The 25,718-nt window shown below is 40.7% G+C and overlaps 1 long non-coding RNA gene across 3 annotated transcripts in view; it reads right to left on the bottom strand.

Annotated features, from left to right (window-relative positions):
• The window catches only part of LOC143819787 (uncharacterized), a 94,275-nt gene that overhangs the window by 31,013 nt on the left and 37,544 nt on the right, over positions 1–25,718 (bottom strand). For all 3 annotated transcript variants that reach the window (XR_013225089.1, XR_013225090.1, XR_013225088.1), the window contains exon 2: positions 5,633–5,845. This is a non-coding gene — a long non-coding RNA (uncharacterized LOC143819787). The remainder of the gene's footprint in view (positions 1–5,632; positions 5,846–25,718) is intronic.

Below are 25,718 nucleotides of genomic sequence, written 5' to 3'. Positions count from 1 at the left end.
TGGGCTCAAGCAATGGACTTATCACTGTTGTTATATTCTGATATTGTAAACGTTTTAAAATGTTAAGAAACATCTTTTCATATAGTTTTGTTTTAGGCATGGTATGCACCTGCAGGGGATGGTGAGTGTTCCACCTTCTGGAAGCACTGCCCCACCACCACTCAACTGGCCCGCTGGAAGAAAATGGTAGGAAACAGAGGAGAATTCCAGCAATGTCTCTAGAAGTGACATCAGCATGTTGTCAGGCAGTGTTGAGGACACTCTGGTGTTTGGGCAAAGTTCTATGGCTAATCATGGAGTTTTGCCCAAAGATCAGAGAACTGAAGCATTGCCTGGAGAAACACTGATATCAGTGTTATGGGGGTGACATAAGGATGTCCTTGTGAGCCTCCTGCCTGGCAACCCTACTTTTCATTTTGAACATTATTTGAATCTTTTTTCTAGTAAAAAAAAGTTGGTGAGTATTGTAATTATAAGGTCTGAGTTACACCCCCCCCCCACAACACTGTGCCCCCTCCTTCAGGAAAGTATTTTCTGGGGAAATGGCAGGTTTCCCAGAAAGCACTTTCCTGGGAGTACCTTCCTTGGGGAGGAATGTAAATAAGGTCCTGTAAATGTAAGTCCCAACAAACCTGGAGGGCTTGTAGAGGAACATGCCAGGGAGATCCCCTGAGAGTTTGGTGTCTCTAACTTGCACAGGACCATTCTATGCACTCCTGAATGTGTGTCTGTTTAAATGACCAAAATGGCTACTCTACATGCACTCCAAGTTTTTGTTATGAAGTTTTGTGAACATTTTGATTGAGTGGAGATAGTTTATCTGGAAATATATCCAGTCATGAATTGGCATGAACCTCCACAAACATCTTAAAAGTTTGTGAAAGATTGTGCTGGTCTCCCATCCATGAACTTGACTTTGCAGAGTATGAACTGGCCAAACATCATCATGAACTTTCATTCCTAAACTGGTTTGTGCCTACCCAATTTGACAACAGCTTCCTAGTCAGCCATCATGTAATTCCTGTACAGATGCAAGACAACCTGAAATGCTGCTTATTTAGAACTGTAAGCAAATCACTGAGGTGATCATATGTACATAATGCAAAATGAGTCTTCTAAATATAATCTCTACAGGGTACTTATTTCAAAGAAAATTAAAGACAGTTATCCCCGCCAAAAACATTCTGAAGTTGTATAAGCCGTATTATATATACAAAAAAGTATGCAATGTGGTACAATTCTGTAACCCTTGAGTAGCTGATTTTACAGCTAGTTTTACTGTTGTATAGTCGAAAGTCTGTTGTTTATATAGTTTCCTGAACTGATGAGAAATGTAGGCCTAACATTAAACCCTGTTGTAGGTAAAACATAGCAAAGATAAAACACAATTACAATAAAGTAATTCTACTCTGACTTGTGACTGGTGACTTCTCTGGGAACTCGCTAAGGGAAGATCCCCCAGTTTCTCTTCCAAATGTAACTTTGAAGCATATGTAGCTACCTTCCACACCCCTTTGATCCTTGAAGTTATAAAGGGAACACATGCTACTGATTTCCAATCATAGAGTTACATTAATATAATAAATTTGAATGTCAAACATATTGTTTCCAGAATCTTGGATCACAGAATTCTATAATTATAAAGGGCTTCATAGGCCACATTGATCGACCCGCTGGATATGGAAGGACAGCTGGTTGTTCAGCCAGTGCTCCAGTTAGAACGGTCAGAAAGGTTCCCACCCTGATAATTCCTGAGAAGGTGGGAGCTGGACAGATTAAGGTGATTACAAAAATTATAAACGCAGTACTATGATTGCATGACAAAGGTACTGTAGCATCTTTTGTCCCTTAGACCCATTATGCACGGGGGGAATAATGCACATTTGGGGAGGAATGGCGGCGACTAAAATCACCGATAACGCCCGGTGCTGGCTGCAACCGGCCGCAGCTTCGGTGCATGCCGCCGAAAAAGCCGCGTTAGCGAAACGCGGAAGAAAGCGCAGCTTCCGGGTGACCGGGGCGCAACCAGAAGTGGCGCCTGGATCGCCGCGTGCATAATCGGTTACTCTGGGTTTTGCTGCCGTCGCGCCCCGCCCCGTGCATAACCAGTGTGCGTCGCGTCTTCCCCTTCCGCGTTTTCCATGTGCCCCGAAATCGCCGTTTCGGTGGCCGTGCATAATGGGCCATAGAGACACTTAGCAGGCAGCAGAAGTAGTAATCCCAAGCCAAAACCACACACTGGGTGACAATACCTGTGAATAAAGCTACAGGTGTATTGGCCACATTGATTTCTGTGACAGCACAAGCTCGTGGAACGTATCATCTGCATATATAGAACTAGAACACAGTGATTTCAGTTTGCAGCATGCACAGTTCCTATAATGCCATGATAAGACCCCCATGGAAGGAAATAAAGAAGTGGGGGGGGCAGATACAGAAGAAAGAGGAAGGAAAATCGCAGCAGTTCAAGACAAAGTGAACTGTTTTTTTTTTTTGGCAACAATCCAATACCAAATTTACTTAAGAGCATCTAATAAAAAAAAACATTTTACACAACATTAGTGTTATGTTACATTATTTTAAGCTAATACCCAATTTAGCTTGCTTTTGACTAAAATTACATTTCTTCAAAGTAGCTAGTCCAGAGAGAAAAGAGATAAATGTGCAATTTGACAAAACCAAAACCTAGACCAAATGATGCAAGGTGATGAGTGGGGAAGGTTTAGAGATGGGAAGAGAAGGACTACTTTGCCAAGTGAGGATGATATGGGGTGGGGGGGGAGGCAACTGTTGAGCTGAAGGATAGACAGGCTGAGGAGGAGAAGAGAAAAGCTAAGAGAAGGAAAGGAAACAGCATATTTTGCCTGTCTTGATGAGGAAACCCAGTGATTTTCCACATTAGTCATTTGGAAGTAACTACAAACAATCCATGGCCTTTTCTTGGAACATGGATATAAACTGGGCACAGATAGGTGATGCAGTGCTATTGGCCAAAATTGGTCAAGAACTAGGCTTCATAAACTTGTTAAACTTCCTGCCATTGGCAGGAAGGGTCAAAATCCAAGCTGTCATTGAACAATTCAAACCTTCCTTTCTCAAAAATTGTTTCATTTTTAACAAGTTTATGAAGAACAAAATCCAATTTTTTCTTGATGGGAAAGTCACCATGAGGTGATGTTTCCCACTTAGACCCTCTTTTCCAAGACGTAAATAAAATACCTACATGAAATTGCATAAATCAGGCTTGCTAAATGTTCTGAATTTGATTTGCATTAATTAGCCTTTTAATTTTCAAAATATACATATTATGTTATTTAAGTCTAGGGTCTTGGAAACAGAAACCTGATTTCAAGGTGTTCTTTATAATCAACCAATCTTATTCAAAACTATAAAAAAGTGGGTTCCTTGTGGTGTAAAGCTAATGAATGAAAGGTGATTGATGCACATTCCGAGCTTCAGGAAAAGAGCACTGTCTTCGTAAATAATGTAGAAATGATGAGCAATCTCTGTTCCTGCAGAGATGCTACAAGAAATCTACCTAGGGATTATTTAAAGTTTCTTATTCTTGGTGTTTCACTAGTCCCTTTCCTGTCCTGGATATAGCCCAGAGAAGCCTGATTCTGTCAGATTTCAGAAGCTAAGCAGGCCTGACCCTAGCTAATATGCAGATGGGAGACCTCCAAGGGTGGTAGTTCCTCCAAAGGAACACCTAGGGGTCAAGATGAGGAGCCAAGGAATGCCAAGCCACCTGCAAACTTTACTTTCAGCCCATTTTTGCTTGCACCATTTTTTTGTGAATTTTACACTGCTTCAGCATTATTTGCTTCAGTAGAATTACATGTGAATGATGCATATAAAATTTTATATTAAAAGTGTACCCAAATGCATATGCAGTGTAGATATATGAACGAAACAAGATGAGGAATGTCTCCTCATTCCTAATTCTCTCCAAAATCAGAATCTTCAAATCCTATAACAGAACATTGAAAACAGGGGGAGAAAAGTCCAGTCCTATATGTTTTTTGATCATAGGATTGAGATTTATGAACTGCCAAATGAATTATTGCCTTGGATGCAGTATATTTTGTCAACAGGATATCATTTTCTCAGCATGGCACTTCCAAGCTTCATGCTGCATAAGGTCTTTCGGTATATGGAACACTATCAGCAGAATATTTCAGAGAAATAAAGGCAGGCAAAACAAATTCAAATAAGTTGATTACTTTTGCAACTGTGTGTCTTTTTTGAAAAAAAGAAAGAAAATATACTTTTAAGCACATGCAAAAAACTTTAAAGTGTAAATAAGCCTTGGGGAGTTATTTCAGGCTAATGGCAGTGCCAGAAAAGAACTGAAGCAGCAAAATTTGATGTCTGAATTTCAGATGGATTGTCACTATATGATGCTGTTTTATAGCCACTCTGGAACAAAGAAAATATCACCATTTAATGTATGGTTATAATTTAATTTCTGAACTGGAAAGAAAAGACATGGGGAAAAGAAATCCTCACTTTCTTTGAGAGCTAAAAAATACAAAAGGGCACTGATGCTTCCCCCCATATGAAAGGGCACTGATGTTTCCCCCATTTGAACAGTCTTGCAGATCATCTCTGTCTCTCTGTCTCTGTCTGTCTCTCTCTTTCTCTGCTTAGAATAGGGGTAGTCAAACTGTGGCCCTCTAGATGTCCATGGACTACAATTCCCATGAGCTCCTGCCATGGGAATTGTAGTCCATGGACATCTGGAGGGCCGCAGTTTGACTACCCCTGGTTTAGGACCTTATGTGCGTTTTCTCTTTATACACATTCATGCAAACACCCTGGGATTTAACATTAACAATTAACAAATTGCATTGTGTATATTTTATATAACACCTTCTCGTAAAGCTAACTGATGACTGATTTAGTGCAATTCTCAGGCATTACACCTTTCTAATCCTATTGATGGATGGACTGAGGATGGTTTAACTCTGCCCTGACCTGGGAAGCCTAGGCTTCCCTTATCTCTTCAAATCTTGGAAGCTAAGCAGGGTCGAACAGCATAAGGATTTGGACAGGAGACCACCAGAGTCACTATACAGAGTCGGCAGACCACCTATGAACCTCTCTTAGCTTGAAAACCTTGCAGGGTCAACATAAACAGGCCACAACTTGAAGGCAAACCAAATCTCATGTTTTCTCTAAGACACCTGTTCCTACCAACAAAAAGGTTTATGATGTCAGTGTTAGATCCTAACTGGGGTTGGCATGGACCAAAAAATTCCAGTTCAGGGTTTGGGATGTCTCCAAACCCTTAACTTCTGATGATCCCAGTCCAAAAGATGAACAAGTCCAGATTGCTTCTCTCCACAAAATGTGGTTCATGCCCATCCCTAATCACAACCACCCAATGGTGGAAATGTTGTTAAGGGTTCATCTGCTCAAAAATTAGTATTCCAATACTAACTGAATTCATATCAGTTTCAATCTCTGTCAATTTCATGTAAATGAATATGTGTGTCTCACCATGTGGGATTTGATAACATGATACAAGAGAATTATCAAAGTCCAGATATATAATTTTCAATAGATGAAACCTTTAAAACATTATCAATTAAACACACACACAGGTACAAAGATGTGCAGATATTATTACCTGCAGCCAGTCATTTGTTGCTGTATTTTTTTACATGCCCCATTGATTGATTGATGTGGAACAGATCTTATATTGCATTTGGTGAAATGGAAATAGTTACGGACGTGACATCCATCTCTCCCTCCCAAGCACGGCATAAGAGGCAGGGAGGCAGCCAGCAGGGAGGTGGCCAACAGTGGTAGCGGTAGAGGCTGCAGCAGAGCCATGGCATTCCTAGGGACAGTGACAAAGAAGGCAGTGGTATGAGTGCAGCTCAGTGTCAGGCCTGACCAGCCACTGCCCTGCCCATCCCTTTGCTGGTCCCTGGTGTAGTGGGCTGCCAGCAAGGGCCAGATTACACAAAATCTGCAACATCCTGATCCTTGGAAATAAATGTTCTTATTTGTTTGCTTGTCACATTTGTAGACCGTCCTATCGGGCCTATCATCTTGGGGCGGTTTACAACATTTAAACAACACAGTGCAATTTAAAATCATTAGACTTGAACATTGCTGGTTCTATTTGACATTCAAGTATTCCCCTCTCCCCCACTTCTCGCACAAACATGAAAAGATTAAAGCCAACAGATGTCTGCAAAGAATCCACAGTACTAGCAATTACACCTTACTAAATGAAGGAGCATCAGGGTCTAACTGACTTCTGTGTGCATAAAGTATATTTCTAAACAACATGTTATTTATAACTTTTTTTTCTTGAAGGAACACTGTGGTCTAGTACTTTCTGGTACAATGCTGCAAAGAAAACAAGAGCTAGTGTTTTTTTAATTAAAAATTCCTTCCAACTTTTTCCACATTAAAAAAAAATATATATATATTGAAGATATACAGGAACGACACATTGTGGGAAGGATGCAGAGCTACAATATAGAAATGATAATTTTTGTAACTACTGCCTTTTCTCACTAAGTTTTGTTCTTTGGTAACAAGGGGGTCAATTAACATCCTTTTAAAAAAAAAACAGCAACATGAAAAGGTCAAATGTGAAATAAATAAAAGACAACATTTCCCGGGGGAACAGTCATAGTACTGAAGGAAGCTTGTATTTTGTCAGCCATAGCTTGAAAGGGCTAGATCAGGGGTAGTCAAACTGCGGCCCTCCAGATGTCCATGGACTACAATTCCCAGGAGCCCCTGCCAGCATTCGCTGGCAAGGGCTCCTGGGAATTGTAGTCCACGGACATCTGGAGGGCCGCAGTTTGACTACCCCTGGGCTAGATCTTGCTACAGAACAAAATTAGAATGCCTCTCCATGGGTGAAAAAGTGGTCATTGGAGAATAAAGCTGACATGACTTCTCAGTATACAGTTGACGTGAGGGTGCTTGGTACTATCATGGGGAAAAACTAAAAAAAAAAAAGGTTCCCATTTGAACCACTGACAGATTGTCTTCCTCACATCCATGCATCCAACATGCTCTGACTTAATTGCAAATGGTAAGTTCTTGTTAAACAGCCAGTGGACATTTTGTAATTAACTGTCTAGTTCAAAGTCCCGGGTTTCATTGCAAACAACTATAAAAGGTATTCTTTGTTCTTTAGTGCTGGCGTTTGTGTTACTCAAAGGGAAATGTGTGTTTTAATAGGCTTGAAGCCTTTGGAGTTTAGACGGGAAAATACTTTTTTTTTTTTTTTGAGGTTGTAATTTTACTCAGATGATACATTATGGTGGCATACAGTTAAGAAAAAGAAAATTGGGTAAGGAATGTTCACAGTGATAAATATGAACAACTGATTAAGGCTGTATGAAAAAGCAGCATTGTAAGAATTGTACAGCATTTCACTTGATATTTAAACAGGTACAACTTGACCTAGCCCTATTATGAAAGGGTGTTCTTTCATGTTCACTGTGCATATCTGTTGGGTATTCTTTGTCATGCTGTATTGATCTTACACTTTTCAGCATTAAGTTCACTTTCTGGTTGCTGTTTCCCTGAGCTTTCTAAGAGTGTTTTTGTGCCAATTTCCCCTTTGTTTTGCATCCATGCCAAAGGTAATTCAAAAGCATTCAAGTTCATTTGGATGCTCCCATGATTTTGCTGTTCCTCCACCCATATTGAAGTCATTCCACCCACTCTGCACGTTTTGCCATCTTCCCCCTTCATCACTGTACAAGCTCCATTTGCCACTCATGTCTAAATTTTATTTTTTACAAGCGGCATGAGTCTACTGATATGAGACTATCACTTTTATCTGTGTGCTAAATAAATAAAAAAAAACAATAGGGGGGAAAGTTTAAAAGGAGCTGCATGCAGTTTAGTTCCCTGGTCATATTTACTTGAAAGGAGGATCAGAAAGAATGCAAATAGCAGCATTTCCAGTGCAGAGAGAGAGAGAGAGAGAGAGAGAGAGAGAGAGAGAGAGAGAGAGAGAGAGAGAGAGAGAGAGAGAGAGAAATTGTAGTGCTGTATGCAAACAAAATATAGTGAAGGAGATTGCCACTGTAGAATGAAACTCTAATAAGATGTAAAGAGAGACAGATACTAGGATAGGAAGCCTAAAGCTTTGCAAATATTTATCCCTTTCATGCTTTAGTGACCAAAGTTCGGGGGGGGGGGCATTTTGGCAGTCCCCGAAAGTCTATCATTGAAATGGAGGCTGAGTCACACAGACATTCTGTGAACCACCAAACTTAAGAATTGATTAGGATGGATCCATTTGGAAGAGAGAGTGCAATCCACAAAATACAGGTTCTAAAAAACTGCCATGATCACAGCCAGTGTGCAGGATCAAATCAGAGAATCACAAAGAGAAAGCCATGTAAATTTGCAAGGTGGGTCAAGAAAGCAGCGTCACTGTGCAGCTGCACTAAGGCATCCATGAAAATATCTCCTTTTCTCAGTTTAATGGGACAAAAAAAGCTTTCCAGAACTTCTTCCAGAGTACTCTTCCCCTATATAGGTTTTTATACAGATTGCACTATGAGCCTCTTGTGGCGCAGAGTGGTAAGGCAGCCATCTGAAAGCTTTGCCCATGAGGCTGGGAGTTCAATCCCAGCAGCCGGCTCAAGGTTGACTCAGCCTTCCATCCTTCCGAGGTCGGTAAAATGAGTACCCAGCTTGCTGGGGGGTAAATGGTAATGACTGGGGAAGGCACTGGCAAACCACCCCATATTGAGTCTGCCATGAAAACGCTAGAGGGCGTCACCCCAAGGGTCAGACATGACTCGGTGCTTGCACAGGGGACCTTTACCTTTACCTTTACAGATTGCACTGGCTCGCACACATACACAGGTTGCCAATGATTATAGCTTACATTGCCAGTGTCAATTAGTTCTACTGTGCATTTGGTACACTCAACATGTTCCACATCTTAGTAAATCATGCCAGAGAATCCCTCAGCATTCAGCAATATGAAAAACAGGCTTTGCAGCAACTTATCCGTTTTTTTAAAAATAGTCTGGCCAGTTTCAACATTGGGCTCCCCCACCCCATTCTTTTATATTTCCTTTCACTCAGTGAACTAACATTAAAAGGCATGCAAGAAAACTGAACCACAAGGATTTACATGGAAGGTGCCTGCTGGACAGTATTGCACAGCTAATATATGACAACTGCATAATTTAAAAAAAATTGGATGCTACCCTCAGTATCAGAAGTGACATCCTATCTTGGTTTTAAAAATACATGGGAGAAAAATATGTTGGAAGAAAAAGAATGGTATGTAAGATAGGTACAGAATCCAAAATCATGATTAAAGGCTTACTCCTCTTAAAATCTGCGGTAAACTGTCCATGCATCCTGGGCTCTAGTCTTCTAAAACTATATGCAAAGTACATTTATTGATGACACACTTGCTCAACATCAATCCTTCAAGCAAACATCATTATTAAATATTTAATAGGGCTGTAAAACCTTACCACCCACAGATAAGATTGTGCAATCTCAGGGAACAAACTGGTATGCAAAAGATTCGTTTGTAAATATAAAGGATTCCTCCATTCAAAAATAAATCCTAAATATTTAGATTACTGATGAGGCAGGAGCTGGACTTCCATTAAAATCAGTGCTTTGAATGCTAGCTTCTATACGCTGCATTTGTGATAAGATGATTTTGCATCTACTAACTTATGACAGATTCATATCTATTGTTCTGGCACCTTATTAGAACAAAGGGGGAAAAAATCACAAACACTTGCCACTCAATTCAATCAATGGGAAAATATTTTATCAGAAGCCCTGTTCCATATTCTGAGTTATCAAATAATGAGCTAATATTTGTTTCTACTTGCAGAACCTGTAAACGCATGGAAGTGATTCTGTGTTGACTACTGGATATATTAACTGGTTCAGCAGGCAAGTATTTAGTACGTTTCTGCTCTATCACAGTGAATATCAAATTTTACCTTGTCAATACTTTTTTATCCTGAAACACTAGAAAAATATAAAATTAACTGGAGTGGATTCAATGCACAATACCACAGTTTTTAAATAAGACCATTGTAGTGCATTGTGCTACTGTCAATTGAAGATTAGGAATACAGCTAAAAGGACTCAATTCTAGGACTCATCTTTAACCCTTAAATGGAAGTATAGGACCCACTGGGCTGTAATGTGTGACAAACTGTAAAATGGTATCACAGTTATGTGAAGGCAGTTATAACATAAGCTTCATATGGTAGGAAGAGGCAGAGCTTTACCAGGTTACTGGCCAGTATCTTGGACAAACTGTTAAGTGATATCACATAAACCTATGTTGGAGAGGGTTTCAGGGGTCTGTGAACTTATTTTTTTGAAACGACACTCCACTTTTGACATCTATGACCCTGGAAATGGGAGTATAGCTGGGGTAACAATCTCTCTGTGAGAAATATATAGTTTCCAGCTATGAATATAATTGCCTCCTGAGATAATGCAATGAATATTGATAGTGCAGGAGAGGAGAGGAACCCATATAGTCATAACACTGGCTGGGAGCGCTCTGGAATGAGCCTGGGGAGAAAAAAGAAAAACTTGGGACAGTGTGCCCATCCAAAGCCAGGAACCAAAAGGATCAAACCACAACGAGGAACTTCCAGTGCAATTTTTGACTCAGAAAACCTACCTGCCATCTCTGCTCATTTACCACCTAGGGTGAACTTCACTTGTTAACTAAGCCGTTATACTACACAGCAGTCATGTCTTCATTTGGACCAGCGATATTCTGGTGTGGGTTCTCTCCTTTCATGCAGTTTGAATTTAGGCGGGCTCCCTCCACCAATTCTATTCTACTGCCACAGAATGAGCCCATATATAGTTTTTCTCTACTCCCAAACTACCCTACATTTGTTTGCTACTTGAGCCCCTGGCTAATGCATGATATTTTAGCATTCTTCCACTCCTGTGGATTTACTTGTTCTCCATTCTGTTGGATCCCAGAATCAATATCTGTAAATCTCCCTCTCCCTCTCTGCAGATGGAAAAGGTATAAGCTGTGGAGCCACCTTGCCTTGGATGATTTCCCATGCACTTTTGTAAAAAAAAGAACTTTAAAGGTGCTATTGCTGCTCTTCGAGCAGACTCTGTTACATGGGAAGGCTGAGCTGTCAATGAGGCAGATGATTAGAATGCTACACCTAAATATCTGTCAGCTGTGATGGATGAATCTATGTTTTATGCATTTCCATTTTTTCATGATCATGGTTCAAATTCAGTCAATTTTAAAAACAAAGCCAAACAAACAAACAGAGAAGGTTTTGGCCTTAGAATTGGAGAGGCCACTATCAACTGTAATAGATAATACTGGATAACATGGGACTCAGCCTTCCATCCTTTTGAGGTCTGTAAAATGAGTACACAGATTGCTGGGGGGTAAACAGTAATGATTGGGGAAAACCACCCCATATTGAGTCTGCCATGAAAACGCTAGAGGGCGTCACCCCAAGGGTCAGACATGACTCGGTGCTTGCACAGGGGATACCTTTACCTTTTACCTCATATTATTAACTGATATATAACCGGGTAACAGTATAACATAACAGTATAAGAGTATAACATAAACAATAGTAATTCAAACAGGTCCAGGAGTCTTAATGGGTTTCTGGGGGGGGGGGGGGGCTGCAGATGTTGGTTGGTTGAAGGTTACATTCTTCCTGTTCTTCTTGTTCTTGTTCTTAGACGTGCTTGCTTCCTTACAATATAAAGCAGAATATCTGTATTGTTTCACACACTTAAAGACATCCTAGAAACCAAGGCATATCATATTTCACAAGATAAACCACATATTATTCTAGTTTAGATTGCTAGTCAAATGCCATATCTTGTGCGTTTAGAGAGATCTAAACCAAAATCTACAATAGACATGGAAATGAAATGACTGTAACTAAGATGTGTGCTTGCTGTTTTGCTACAAACAGCCATTAGGTTGCTGGCAGTGGTGGGTTAATATTGGTCAGTCTCTTGGAAAATGGAATTATGCATAGCTGTTAAACTCTGATAAAATAAAGACCAAAGTCAGCCAGTGACAGGCAAATGCCAATTGTGGTTTAAAGATTAGTAGACTCAATTTTCAGCATGCAGCTTGATTTTTACACATTTAAAATTGTCTCACGGCCCTTCCAAAATGTGCTGGTTTAACGGTGCATGGATATTCTTTTCATTGGAGAATAGTCTTCTAATCTTCCTAGTTAGGATGCAGTTCCGTGCAAACTGTCTGTAATTGTAACACTTAACTGGTTTTAAGGAAGTTTCCAGATTACATTGTTTCTTGAGCAAAAAGCAGACTTATTTCATATTCATTTGAACTGTTTTTTTAAACATTTAAATATGCATGATAGGTTGTCAGCCCTGAAATCAAATAAATTAAACTGCTAAAATAAGCAAGTAAATAAAAGCAGATACTTGCTAAAAGTTAGGGGAAGGATAACATTTGGAATTATTCTTTTTTTATATCCTTATGTCTTGGAGAGCATTCCTATTTGCAATGTACTTTGATCTAACTGCTTAGGAATAATTAATGAACTGATATGAGAGCAAGAAAAATCACCACAGTGCTGATAGAAGATCCACAAAATGGTGGATCAAAAAAAAAATGAGAAGGACTTTTTTGTACAAGAATTCTCTATTGGTCTAGATCATTGCTTTCAACCCTTCTATCTTCACTGATCACTTTCTACATCAACTTCCTTGCCAAGAATTCTGTGCATGGCTGTTCTGGAGACTCTCTGTTGTGCGGATAATTTTAGTTCATACAGAATGCTGGCGAGATCTATCAGGTTCCACCATTGCCCTGCATAAATAGAGAGTGAAGTGTCATGGAATGTGGAGGTTTCTCATTGTGAGAGAACATCACTTGTAGAAAACAACTTGTTTTAAAGAAGCTTGCCTGTCATTGTTTTTTCATTGAAGAACCTCTAATAATCTTACAGAGAACCTCAAGATTTCCTGGATCATGGCTGTGTGACCAATGGGAAGACACTAGGAACATGGCTCTAGCAACCTAGCAAGATTAAAACTGGTGGCTCGGGTGTGACTAGAAGGTCAGCATATTTGGTGCATCTGTATAATTAAGTCAGCTTTGACCCTGATTGCAAAATGTATCCTATTGGCCTGGCAAGGGTAGCATGGGCAGATGAAGCTGGAATGACTTCCATGATTTCCAAGGGAACAACAATTATAGGGGCAGGACTTAGGCAGTTGTGAAGAGGAGCTGAAGAAAGTTTTCATATAATGTGAGTTGTAAGCTAACCTACTTTCTCTGTGTTTATGGAAGCTATGGAGGGTTGACTCTTCTCAGTCTATTTTGCTACCCCATACTTTTTCCCTTTGACAGAGTTCAGAAAATTAATCCAGCCCATGCTTTGCAGTTTGCTTTCAATGAATTTATTACAACAGGCTTTTTAAAAAAGATATTAACTGCAGGCTGTTAATTCAACAGAAAGGCCTTCACAGCACAAGCACATACTAACACACGACAAAAAGAAACAAAAAGAGGCAGGCTGGACTGCAAGCAAAAACATTCAATAAATCCTAAACACTAGAGAATGCATCATAGCTCCCCTTAGATATAAGTGGACTAAACCACTCTTTCAGCAGTATTTATAGTAACTAGACCAGGAATACTAGTCTAGGCTCTCCAGTTGTCCATGAACTACAATTACCATGAGCCCCTGGCGGCAACACTCATGGTAACTGTAGACCATGGACATTTGGAGAGCCACAATTTAGCAACCCCTAAAGTAGACCCTTAACAAGCTGTTGCTTCTCCAACATCCCTTCTATTGGCTGGGGCTGAGAAAGATCCTGGGACTACAGGTTATAAAACAGTCTTTAGTTGTTGTTGTTCCTCTCCACCTCCTCATATTCAGCTAGCAACTGGGCTTTTATTACCCCATGAATCTCTTTTATTCACTCTTCATAGGCTCTCAAATCTGAAGTCTCTAAAAACATTTAGTACTCATCATGGATCTGTTACATCATCCATGTATTGTGTTTCTATGGTGCCTCTAGCAATAAGCTGCCTGCAAGCTGTAACTTGCATCTGGCACTTTAATAGACATTGATTTTCACTTCTGAGCTCCAAACACAGCAATAGGACTTGCAATGTCAACGTTAAGTATGATATTCCTTCTGGGATTTTGTAGATTCTTGTTTTTCTTTCATACATGTATCTAATTTCTAGAAGTAAAGATTTTATAGTGCAATCTCTTGTATTTGGTGCACTGGTTTGGACTCCTGTTGTTTGATATAAAGTGACAGATGGGTGAGATGCTTTGTTGACTGTCACCTATAGTAGTTAACAACAATGCTTGTCTAATATGAATAGGCATGTTGCAAAACTGGATGGTTTCTACAAAGCCTGTGCTTTTGGCAAGATCATAGATGCTGTCTTTGCTTGTGTGAGCTACTGCATATCCCTGCATTTCTGTTGCTGAAAAACCTGCTGTCCCGTGGATTTGGATAAAATTGTGTCCCCCTAATGGGAAACAATTATAGTTTTCAGAACAGTGCATATGAATACTATTGTTCACGAATATAAAGGGCATGTACTGCTATGACTGATCTGGAGCCCATATTTATTTCCCACTGATTCTCACTTTCTCTTACTCCCAATAAGCCCCAGACTGAAATTAAGGGGCATTTCCTTGCAGTATTACAATTAAAACAAAATTATTTTCTTTAAACATTTATCCATCTTATCAGCTCTACTGTCCAGTCAAGCAAGAAGGTTATATCTTACCATTAAAAAAAATAGTCTGTATCTCATCCGAGGTCTGTTTTTATGGTTGTGGTTGTGGTGGGGTTATGCTGCTATTGTCTAGTGGCTTGTTTTAATGGATTGTTGTTTTATATTATCATATTACTTTAAATCACCTTGAGCAGGACTCGGCAGAAATAGCATATAATAAATACTCTACATAAATCTGCTGATGAAGAGGCAAATTTCTTCTGGCTACTGGATTTATAGTTTCTAATCTTTAATTTACTGCTATCTACAAAGAAGGTAATGTTATCACTGAATAGTCTCTGAACTACAAGTAAAAAAATGTTTATTCATTTATTTATAGTCTGACTTTCTCTCTGGGACTCAAGTTGGATTATACAGTATAAGTCAATGAGCTCAATAGGATGAGATGTCTAAGAAGTCAGGCAATAGGACGAGGATTATACCAGATTGAAGCAAAACACACAGTATCTTTTCTAAAAATGCCCTCCAGAACAGTTTTGCATTGCATTCCAAAATTATAGAAGTAGCTTGCAGAATTATACTAGGAGGGGGCCACAACAGAGAAGGCACATGTACAGGCAGCTGTTTTGCACGGTGGCATCCAGAGAAGGTCCTGCTCAGGTGCCCAAAGCTGTTGTGGCTAGAAATAGCAGCAGAGACAGTCCTGTATATACAAGGTTCTACAGGGCAGGAAGAGCTACAACCCAGAGATAACTAATACTAAGGATGAGCATGAACCACCTCAGGGACTGAAGTCTGTGATGAACTAGACCTGGCCAATAGTTCACAAAGTCAAGTTGCTTTGAACTTTCATAAATTTCTAGCACTGTTAGTAGCAGTTTGTAGCAGTTTGTGAATCAATACAGACTGGCACTGAGGAATTAAACTGTTTACAAAACGCCAAGGAAATGGTGGAGAGGCAGAATTCTCCAGCCAATAGAAGCTCTCCTAAGCTTAACAAGCCTTGTTGACCACCACCGCAGAGTTCCCATTCTGTTCTATGGGCTCATATTTAGTCTTCTTCCTTCCCACTCTTTCCTGTACTTGCTGGTGTGAGAGATATGGAGTTTGTTAAAAGCAGAGCAGATTCATTGCTTTCTGCATGTCACCTGCTTACTGTTGCTGGAATTTGGCTAGGTGGAACCTTGGATTTGAGCTCCTCAGCTCCTCTGCTCATTTTGAACTATGGGGCTTTATTACTGGGTGCCTTGGCAGTAAGGAACCAGATTTCATATGCCCACCACTCCCTACTGTGATCTTTGCTCTCTGCTGCTGGAATATGGGTATATATATATATACACACACGCTCCCAGGGTTTGAGTGTCAGCAGTAGTCTCAGAGCTCTGAGTCACTCAGTATCTCTGCTCATGCCAAGCAGAGGGGCTTAGTTGGTGGGTGCCTTGAATGAGGATCCACTTTTATATACCCTCCCAGGGCTTGGGTGTCAAGGCTCTGAGCGACCCAGTCTCTTGTGGTGGATGCCTCTGACATGAATCCACATTTATACCCTGTCCTCCTAATTGTGAAGACTATGAGGGTGAAGGGTGGAATTCCTTGCTGCATCTATTGCCATAGCTACACCCTCCCAAGAGTCCCAGTCTAGTGCCCAAAAACAGCTATGCTTAGTCTGTCGGCTCCAAGAATGGGGAGCTCCATTTCCAGGCCATTCTGTGGAAACATTTCCAAACTGACCCTAATAAGACCTCGGTTGTAGAGGGCCAGATGTGCCATGCCCATGTCCAGAAATGCACAACCCCAACACCTGGTTTGTCGTCCTGATATGAATCTTGCAATAGAATTCCCTACCCTTCAAACATGAAAGCATTTTTATCATGCCCTTTTGTGTTCCCTGATCCTATTTGATTAGAGAAGAAACAAAGATGTTTTGAACTGTTACATTTATTTTCTCCATCTATTATGAATAGGCATTTAGTAAACTGGGTAGTTTTTCTACAAAATCTACTCCCCCCCCATCATTTGATTGAAGAAGAAGAAGAAGAAGAAGAAGAGTTGGTTCTTATATGCCGCTTTTCCCTACCCGAAGGAGGCTCAAAGCGGCTTACAGTCGCCTTCCCATTCCTCTCCCCAAAACAAACACCCTGTGGGGTGGGTGAGGCTGAGAGAGCCCTGATATCACTGCTCGGTCAGAACAATTTTATCAGTGCCGTGGCGAGCCCAAGGTCACCCAGCTGGTTGCACATGGAGGAGTGCAGAATCGAACCTGGCATGCCAGATTAGAAGTCCGCACTCCTAACCACTACACCAAACTGGATTGGTGGAAACCTCATAGAAAGGAAATGTAGGAAGTTGCCAGGCATATGATTCATGGCTCAGTAAAGACCCCATGGCGGGGTCTCCTTCCAGCTTTCAATTACAATTGATGGGGATACCAGAAGTAGAAGAGGAAGTAGCCATATCTCTTCCTATCATACTGGTATCCAATTCTAGCTGACAGGCCTATTTATTCTAGCTTCCAATTGCTATAACAGAAGCCATGTGGGACGGAGGAGGGGGGGGGGAGAGAGAGAGACAGAAGCCAAACAATACCTCCAGCTTCCAAATGGCCACAGTGTCATCAGAAGATGATGGTAAGTAGGAGAAAGAGAAATTAAGATTAATCAAGCATTGTTTTACAGTAACATCATTCTATAAATAGATATATGCTGATCAATATTATCTAAAGAGCATAGTCGGTACTTTTGTTTTACAGTGAAAAATTGGGGGAAGGGGAAGGAGAAGTAAGGGTATAACCAGTGGAGAAAAAAAGAGAGTCAATTTTAAATGTATCTGAATAGGTCCTGTTAACTTTTAAACTGCTTAGCTAAAGGCAAGCACACATACAAGGATTTAATACAACTTCAAATGAAAAATCTTGGGACCGTGGATTTTAATCCATCTTTAATCTGTTAAGAGCCACATCTCATCACTGCTTATAGAGCCAGCTTCCCAAAGGGATAAACTGGCGAGTACTAATATATCTTGTAAAGGATCCTGAGCTTCAGAGCCAGAGAAGGTATCACAGCCATTTTGCAAATACAAATACATACTGATCACTCAGCTGGAAATCAAAAGGCCTTTATTTGACAATACATTTCCTACACGGCTAAGCACAAAGACATGAACTATTTATTTCTGTAAAAAGTAATTTAATTTATTCAGATTTCTGTGTAAACATGACTCATATTCATTACTAAATTTATGCTCATTATAGGCATTAAGTTATAAGGCTGAAATTAGAAACAAGTATGCAAATTAAAAAGAAAACATTGCAAAGATTCTGTTTGGCATGTGGACTGGAAAAGGTTTGTAAAGTTAGAAAGCAGCAGAGACAGGTTGGCATGACTATTTTTTTTGAAGCAGTAAAGGAAATAAAACAACAAGAACAACGTGAAAATCCTACCTGGGAAACAAATATCCCTTAAAAGGGATCATAAACAAGCTCAAGCACTCATTCCCATTATATTTCCTAATGATGCTCATTACAACACTAACTGCTTTTTAATGCTGAAATATAATGCAGCTATTTATCATCAGAATGAAATACAAATTGTGACAATTGACAACCCTAATAGAAATAATAAACAATGGAACTTCTCATTCAAAGTCTCAGAATTTATCAGTCAACAAGTTAGTGATGTCATTAATGATGTCTCTCCCTAGAAGAAGAGTTGATTCTTATATGCTGCTTTTCTCTACCCAAAGAAGTCCCAAGGCGGCTTACGATCACCTTCCCTTTCCTCTCCCCACAAAAGACACCCTGTGAGGTAGGTTAGGCTGAGAGAGCTCTGATATTACTACTTGATCAGAAGAGCTTTATCAGTGCTGTGGCGAGCCCAAGGTCACCCAGCTGGTTGCATGTGGGGGAGCACAGAATCAAACCTGACTCACCAGATTAGAAGTCTATGCTCCTTACCACTATATCAAGCTGATACTATAGATCTCTCTCTCACACACATATATATGTGCATGCACACATGCACACATATATGACATCTGTTCAAGAAGTACTTTAAAACCAAACATCCAAGTCTTGTTATGATTAGCCTATGTCACCTCGCCAATCAAATTATTCTATGGTTTTCTGTATATATATATTTTTAAGAACATAAAAAAGTCATGTTGGATTAGGCCAATGGCCCATCCAGTCCAACACAGTGACCCAAATTCAGGAACCATCAGAAGATACACCAGCAGGACTAGAGCTCCACAAACCCTTGCACTGCTCCCCCATGCACCAAGAATACAGAGGATCACTGATCCAGGCAAAGTGTTTCATTGATACTTTGCACCTAATAGCCACGGATGGACCTCATGTTCCATATGTTTATCCAATCCTCTCTTGAAACTTACTATGCTTGTATTGGCTACTGCTTCCTGTGACAGTGAATTCCATGTGTTAATTACTCTCTGGGTAAAGAAGTACTTCCTTTTATCTGTCCTAAGCCTGTTACTTATTAATTTCATTGGTGCCCATGGGTTCTTGTATTGTGAGAAAGGGAGAAATGTGTTTCTTTTTCTACCTTCTCTGCCCTTTGCATAATTTTGTAAACCTCTATCATCTCACCTCTTACTTCTCATTTCTCCAATCTAAAGAGCACTAACCTCTTTAACCTTTCTTCACAGGGAAGGTGTTCCATCCCCCTAATAATTTTATTTTCCCTTTTCTGAACCTTTACTAATGCTATAATATCTTTTTTGAGGTGTGGTGACCAGAACTGTACACAGTATTCCAAATAAGGCTACACCATAGATTTATACAGGACCATTATGATACCTGCTAATTCATTTCCAGTCTCCTCCCTAATATTGATTGACTGATTGTTTTACATTTTTATACTGACCTCTCTTGCAGCTCCAGGCAGTTGACAGCATTAATAAACCCCATCATAGCATTTGACTTTTGTACTGCAGTTGAACACCGAGTTGACATTCTCAGTGAGCTATCTACCATGACTCCAAGATGTCTCCTGGTCAGTTATTGTCAGTTTGGACTCCATCAACATATATATGAACCTCTTGCGGTGCAGGGTGGTAAGGCAGTCAACATGCTGTCTGAAGCTCTGACCATAAGGCTGGGAGTTTGATCCCAGCAGCCAGCTCAAGGTTGACTCAGCCTTCCATCCTTCCAAGGTTGGTAAAATGAGTACCCAGCTTTCTTGGGGGTTAAAACGGTAATGACTGGGGAAGGGCATGGCAAACCCCCCCGTATTGAGTCTGCCAAGAAAACGCTAGAGGGCGTCACCCCAAGAGCAGACATAACTTGGTGCTTGCACAGGGGATACCTTATATATATATAAAGGTATCCTATATATCCTATCTATATCCTATAGGTCAGTGGTCCCCCAACCCCCGGTCCGGGGACCGGGACCGGTCCGTAGAACAATCAGTACCGGGCCACGGCTCATCCTCGTCCTCCTCCTGAGCTGCTGCCTCAGAGGCTGCCCTGCCACTCTGCTGCCAGCTCACCTTTGGTGCTCTCCAGCAGCTGCCATGGCTGGGGCTCCCCCTTGGTGTGGCACTACACAGCTGCTGTTGGCAGTGCCCCCCAGTGGGCGGCGGGAAGTCAGGGGCACCAACGGAAAAGCAAGTGGAGCAGGGGCTCAGGCAGTGGCTGCGATGTCCCTTGGCAAAAGACTACCCCCCCCAGCCTCAGTAAAATTGTCAAGCATTGACCGGTCCCCAGGGATAAAAAGGTTGGGGACCACTGCTATAGGTATCCTATATATATAGGATATATAGGATTTCTTGCTCCAATGTACATTATTTTGTATTGGCCATGTTGAACCTCATTGGCCATGCTGACAGTCATTTGCCCAATCTCAACAGATCCCTCTAGAGCTTCCTACAATCCTGGTTCTCACCATCCTGAACAACTTAGTATCATCCACAAATTTAATCATTTCCCTGCTTACTCCTAACTCCAAATAATGAATAAACAAGCTAAAAAGCATTGAACCTAGTACTAAACCCTGCAATACCCCACCGCTTACCATCTTCCACTGTAAAACTGTCTATTTATACTCACTCTGTTTCCTGTGAATTGACTAGTTTTTAATCCACAAGAGGACATCCTCTTATCCCATGTCTGCTGAATTAACTTAGGAGCCTTTGATGAGGGACTTTATCAAAAGATTTCTGTTCTTGGTAAACAACGTTTACCGGGTCACCCTTGTCCATGTTTGTTCACCCGCTAAAAAAAACTAAAGTTGAGACAAAATCTTCCCTTCCAGAATCTATTCTGATTCTTTCTCAATAGCCATTTTTTATCTATGTGCCTACTAATTCCATCTTTAATAATGGATTCCACCAATTTACCCAGTATTAATGATAGATTGCCTGGACTGTAATTTCCAGGATCTCCTCTGGAACCTTATTTAAAGATGGGTGTTATATTAACTGTCTTCCAGTTGCTGGGAATGAAGGCAGATTTAAGTGATAGATTACATTACTTACTCTTCTTTAATCTCTTTTAATCCTAACAACCCCCAAAATATCTTGCTATGAAACAGAGTCAAGCTGCAGCTGGGCCTGCTGGCTTTACCCATCTTTGCGTATGCTCCCAGAGTCATGGAGGACTATGAATAATGGTCATGACTGGGCAAAATGTTCTACTGCTTCACCTAATGTCTGATCCCATTGTCTAGGCAAGATCCCTCCCTCCTGTTACCCAGGAAACTTGAAAAATGTGGGGGGATAGGCATGTGAGTCTTAAAATGTTGGCCTGAGACAATTCTGAATACTCCCAAATATTTCTAGGGCAATCTGGAAACCCGTTTATTATATGTTTGGACTGCAAATGTGTTGGACTGATGAATTTAGCATACCTGGACATTGAAAGGGTGCTACATGACTCTAGCAGTGTATTGGTGTTATCTCCTTGAATAGGATGCCTCTCTTTGTCTTAACCTGTGAGCTTCCCTCTGACCATTCCTCTTGATCGTTTTGTTTTCCATGGAAACACATGTCTCTATAGGTCTTTCTTGTAGATACAATGCCCCTATAATCCCACATACATGAAGCTGGACCATATGGCCATTTATGATAGTATTCTTTAGATTAGATGTCTTTCTCTTCTTTGGACTAAAACCTGAATGTGAACTGGATCTGTCTGAATAAATATAAGTTTGCCTTTTTTGCAATATATTACACGAGAGATTTATTTACTTCATTCAGTATCAAGCTTCTATGACTGGGCAAAAACTCTGTTATATTAACCAAAAATCCCAATATTAGTTACCCAAAATATGGGTAACTATTGACCCATCAGCCTGACATCTGTAGCTGGCAAATTTTTGAAACAAATCATCAAACACTCAGTCCTTGAGCAGCTGGAACTGAGAGCTGTGATTTCTAAGACTCAGCATGGGTTTTGCCAGAAGAAGTCATATCAGACCAACCTTCTATCTTTTTTTGAGAAAGTGACTACCTTGCTGGATCAGGGGAATGCCATGGACATAGTTTAATCTGGATTTCAGTAAAGCTTTTGATAAGGTTCCACATGATATTCTTGTTGACAAGTTGGTAAAATGCAATGTGAATCCTAATTCTGTAAGGTGGATCAATAACTGGTTGACAGATCGTACCCAGAGGATACTTGTTAATGGTTTAGCATCCTCTTGGAAAAGAGTGACAAGTGGAGTACCCCAGGGATCTGTCCTGGGGCCTGTGTTGTTCAACATATTTATACATTATTTAAATGAGGGATTAGAGTGGATACTTATAAAATATGCAAACAATATTAAACTGAGAGGGGTAGCAAACACAACCAAAGACAGTATCGGAATACAGTATGATCTTGATAGGCTCGAGAAGTGGGCTAAACTTAATTAAATGAAGTTCAATAAGGACAAATGGAAAGTTCTGCATTTAGGTAGGAAAAACCAAATATACCAATATAGGATGGGGGAGACTTGTCTTGGCAGTAGAATGTGCAGAAAGGATCTAGGAGTCTTAGTAGACCATACATTGAACATGAGTCAGCAGTGTGACTTGTTGGCTAAAAAGGCAAATGGGATTTTGGGCTGTATCAAACAGAGTATTGTGTCCACATAGCGGGAGGTGATGGTACCACTGTACTCTGCTCTGGTTCAGCCTCACTTGGAGTACTGTGTTCAGTTTTGGGTGCCCCAATTGAAGAGGGATGCAGACAAACTGGAGCGTGTCCAGAGGAGGGCAACAAAGTTGGTGAGGGGTTTGGAGACCAAGACATATGAAGAAAGGTTGGGGGAGCTTGGTCTGTTTAGCCTGGAGAGGAGACGACTGAGAGGGGATCTGATAACCATCTTCAAGTGCCATATAGACAATAGATCAGAGTTGTTCTCTTTTCCCCCAGAGGGATGGACCAGAACCAATGGCATGAAATTAATTTAAAAGAAATCCTAAACATCAGGAAGAAGTTCCTGACAGTTAGAGCAGTTTCTCAGTGGAACAGGCTTCCTCAGGAGGTGTTGGGTTCTCAATCTTTGGAATTTTTAAACAGAGGCTAGATAGCCATCTGATGGAGAGGCTGATTTTGTGAAGGCTTAAGGGGGTGGCAGGTTACAGTGGATGATTGATAGGGATGTGAGTGTCCTGCATAGAGCAGGGGGGTTGGACTAAATGACCTTCCAACTCTATTATTCTTTTATTCTATGACTAGGTACCTTCCAACTCTATTATTCTATGATTCTGTTATGGAACGGAGGGAAGAAATAATTAAGGAAAGGACAAAAAAGTGTGTGTGTGTGTGTTTGTGTACGCGCGCATTATTAATTGACAAAATTCAAATATGGACAAGACAAACAGAAGTAGATGATTCCACACCTTTAGCAATTTTCTTCAATGTTTAATCAAAGAGTGAGAATGACATATAGATACTAGAATATTTTATCGAGTGCTGAGACAGTGAAAATAGATTTCTAAGAATTACAGTTTTCCTTTTGAGATAATTAAAGGTGAAAGTAGGCCACCCTTTTAATTTTATCCTGGCGGTGGTTGCTTTTACTGTTCTAATTGTAATGATTATTATATTAAGGGGAGATCATGTTAACACCCTCAATTTATGCATTATGAATTAAGATAAGATTATTATACAAAGAATTCTGTTTAATAATATCTTTATTCTAGACACTGCTATGGCATGTGTCTTTATGGATTCTTTGAAGCAAGGCAACTGATGATAGGATCTGTGACTAAAATGGCTAGTGAAATGACCTGATTGGCAAATGTTTCATACAAATCTGACATTTTGTGGAGCAAAATAGTGCTGTTACAACAAGGCCAACTTTTAGCAACTTAGAATGGTTACCTCTCATCTACTGTGTAGCATCAGATACATTCTCAGCATAACTTGAGGGTATTTACAAGACAGTATTGTAAACATCAGAGTAGCTTTGGGAGTCATAAAACATACTAACAGGTGGATACTTGAGTTTTGCTTTTTGTGTGAAATGCATAGAGATCCATGTACAGGCTATATTTGCAGCTGCATCATACTGATACATGCTTCTTTCAGGCATTACAATAGAAAAGGAGGGGGACTTCAGAAATTTGAGACCTTACATAATGGTTTGTTCTTGGTTTTCATTACATCCAAAGCCACTAAGACCTTTACCACATGGAGGACATTGCACTGGGCTGCCCTTGCTTTTCCTGCTCCTGCATGGGGGAGCATTTGGCCCTCTGCACCCCATCCACTCCAGATTTTTGCTTCCACATGGCAGCCAGCGTGGTTTCAACATGCTGCAGGACTAAGGTTCATCACACTGCGGGGCAGTTTGGGCCTCTTCTTTTTTTATTTTTAAGAACATGGTAAGGTAAAGGTAAAGGTATCCCCTGTGCAAGCACCGGGTCATGTCTGACCCTTGGGGTGACGCCCTCTAGCATTTTCATGGCAGACTCAATACGGGGTGGTTTGCCAGTGCCTTCCCCAGTCATTACTGTTTACCCCCCAGCAAGCTGGGTACTCATTTTACCTACCTCGGAAGGATGGAAGGCTGAGTCAACCTTGAGCCAGCTGCTGGGATTGAACTCCCAACCTCATGGGCAAAGCTTTCAGGCGGCTGCCTTACCACTCTGCGCCACAAGAGACTCATAGAACATGGTAGTGCATAACAATGCTAGACTGTGTTCAAAATAAATTTTAAAAATTCCCCAGGCAGCTTCTGGGATGCCGTACTCAAGTGTGGGTGGGATGGGGTGAAGCTGGGCCGACTCTTCAACAGACGCATGGCCCAGGCTCAACATAAGCCCTGTTTATGCTGGGGAAAGGAACATAGATTTATCTCTGATCCCTCACCATGGAGCAAATGAAGGGCTACATTGGACCAGATCTTGGATGGTCCCAGACCTGTGCCAAGGTCATGTGGAAGCAGGAATTAGTCCTGCAACTGGACAAGCAGTGATTCAGGCCAAATTACTGGTACAGAAATAGTCTAACAGATTCAAGCTGTTAGAGTTAAGAGGCAAAGGAGATATTGTTTCCTATCTGTGTTCCCTTAAGAAAACTAGTTTCACTGTAACAGTTAGATAATAACCACATTTCTAAGTGCTTTGAGTATTTCCCATACATTACCTAAGTAATCATTATGGCAGACTTTATTGACATTGAAAATTATTTTTCTCTCACATCTAAGCAGGAAATTTCCCATTAAAAGGAAACAACATGTGACATTATGCATATTCCAAGTATGAGGCTATTCTTGAGTAAGCTTGGTGTAGTAGTTCAAAGTAGTGGTTTCCAATCTGACGAGTTGGGTTTGATTCCCCACTCCTCCACGTGCAGCCATCTGGATAACCTGTGGCCAGTCACAGTCCTGTTAGAGCTGTTTCTCATGAAGCAGTCTCTCTCGGAGCTCTCTCAGCCATTCCTAACTCACAGTGTGTCTGGTGTGGGGCGAGGAAGAGAAGGCGGTTGTTAGCTGCTTTGGGATTCCTTAGGGTAGTGAAAAGCAGGGTATAAAAACCAACT

Source organism: Paroedura picta, chromosome 10 (genome assembly GCF_049243985.1).
Source record: "Paroedura picta isolate Pp20150507F chromosome 10, Ppicta_v3.0, whole genome shotgun sequence".
NCBI lineage: Eukaryota > Metazoa > Chordata > Lepidosauria > Squamata > Gekkonidae > Paroedura > Paroedura picta.
The sequence above is the reverse complement of the archived record's forward strand: the minus strand, read 5'-3'. Positions and strand labels throughout refer to the sequence as shown.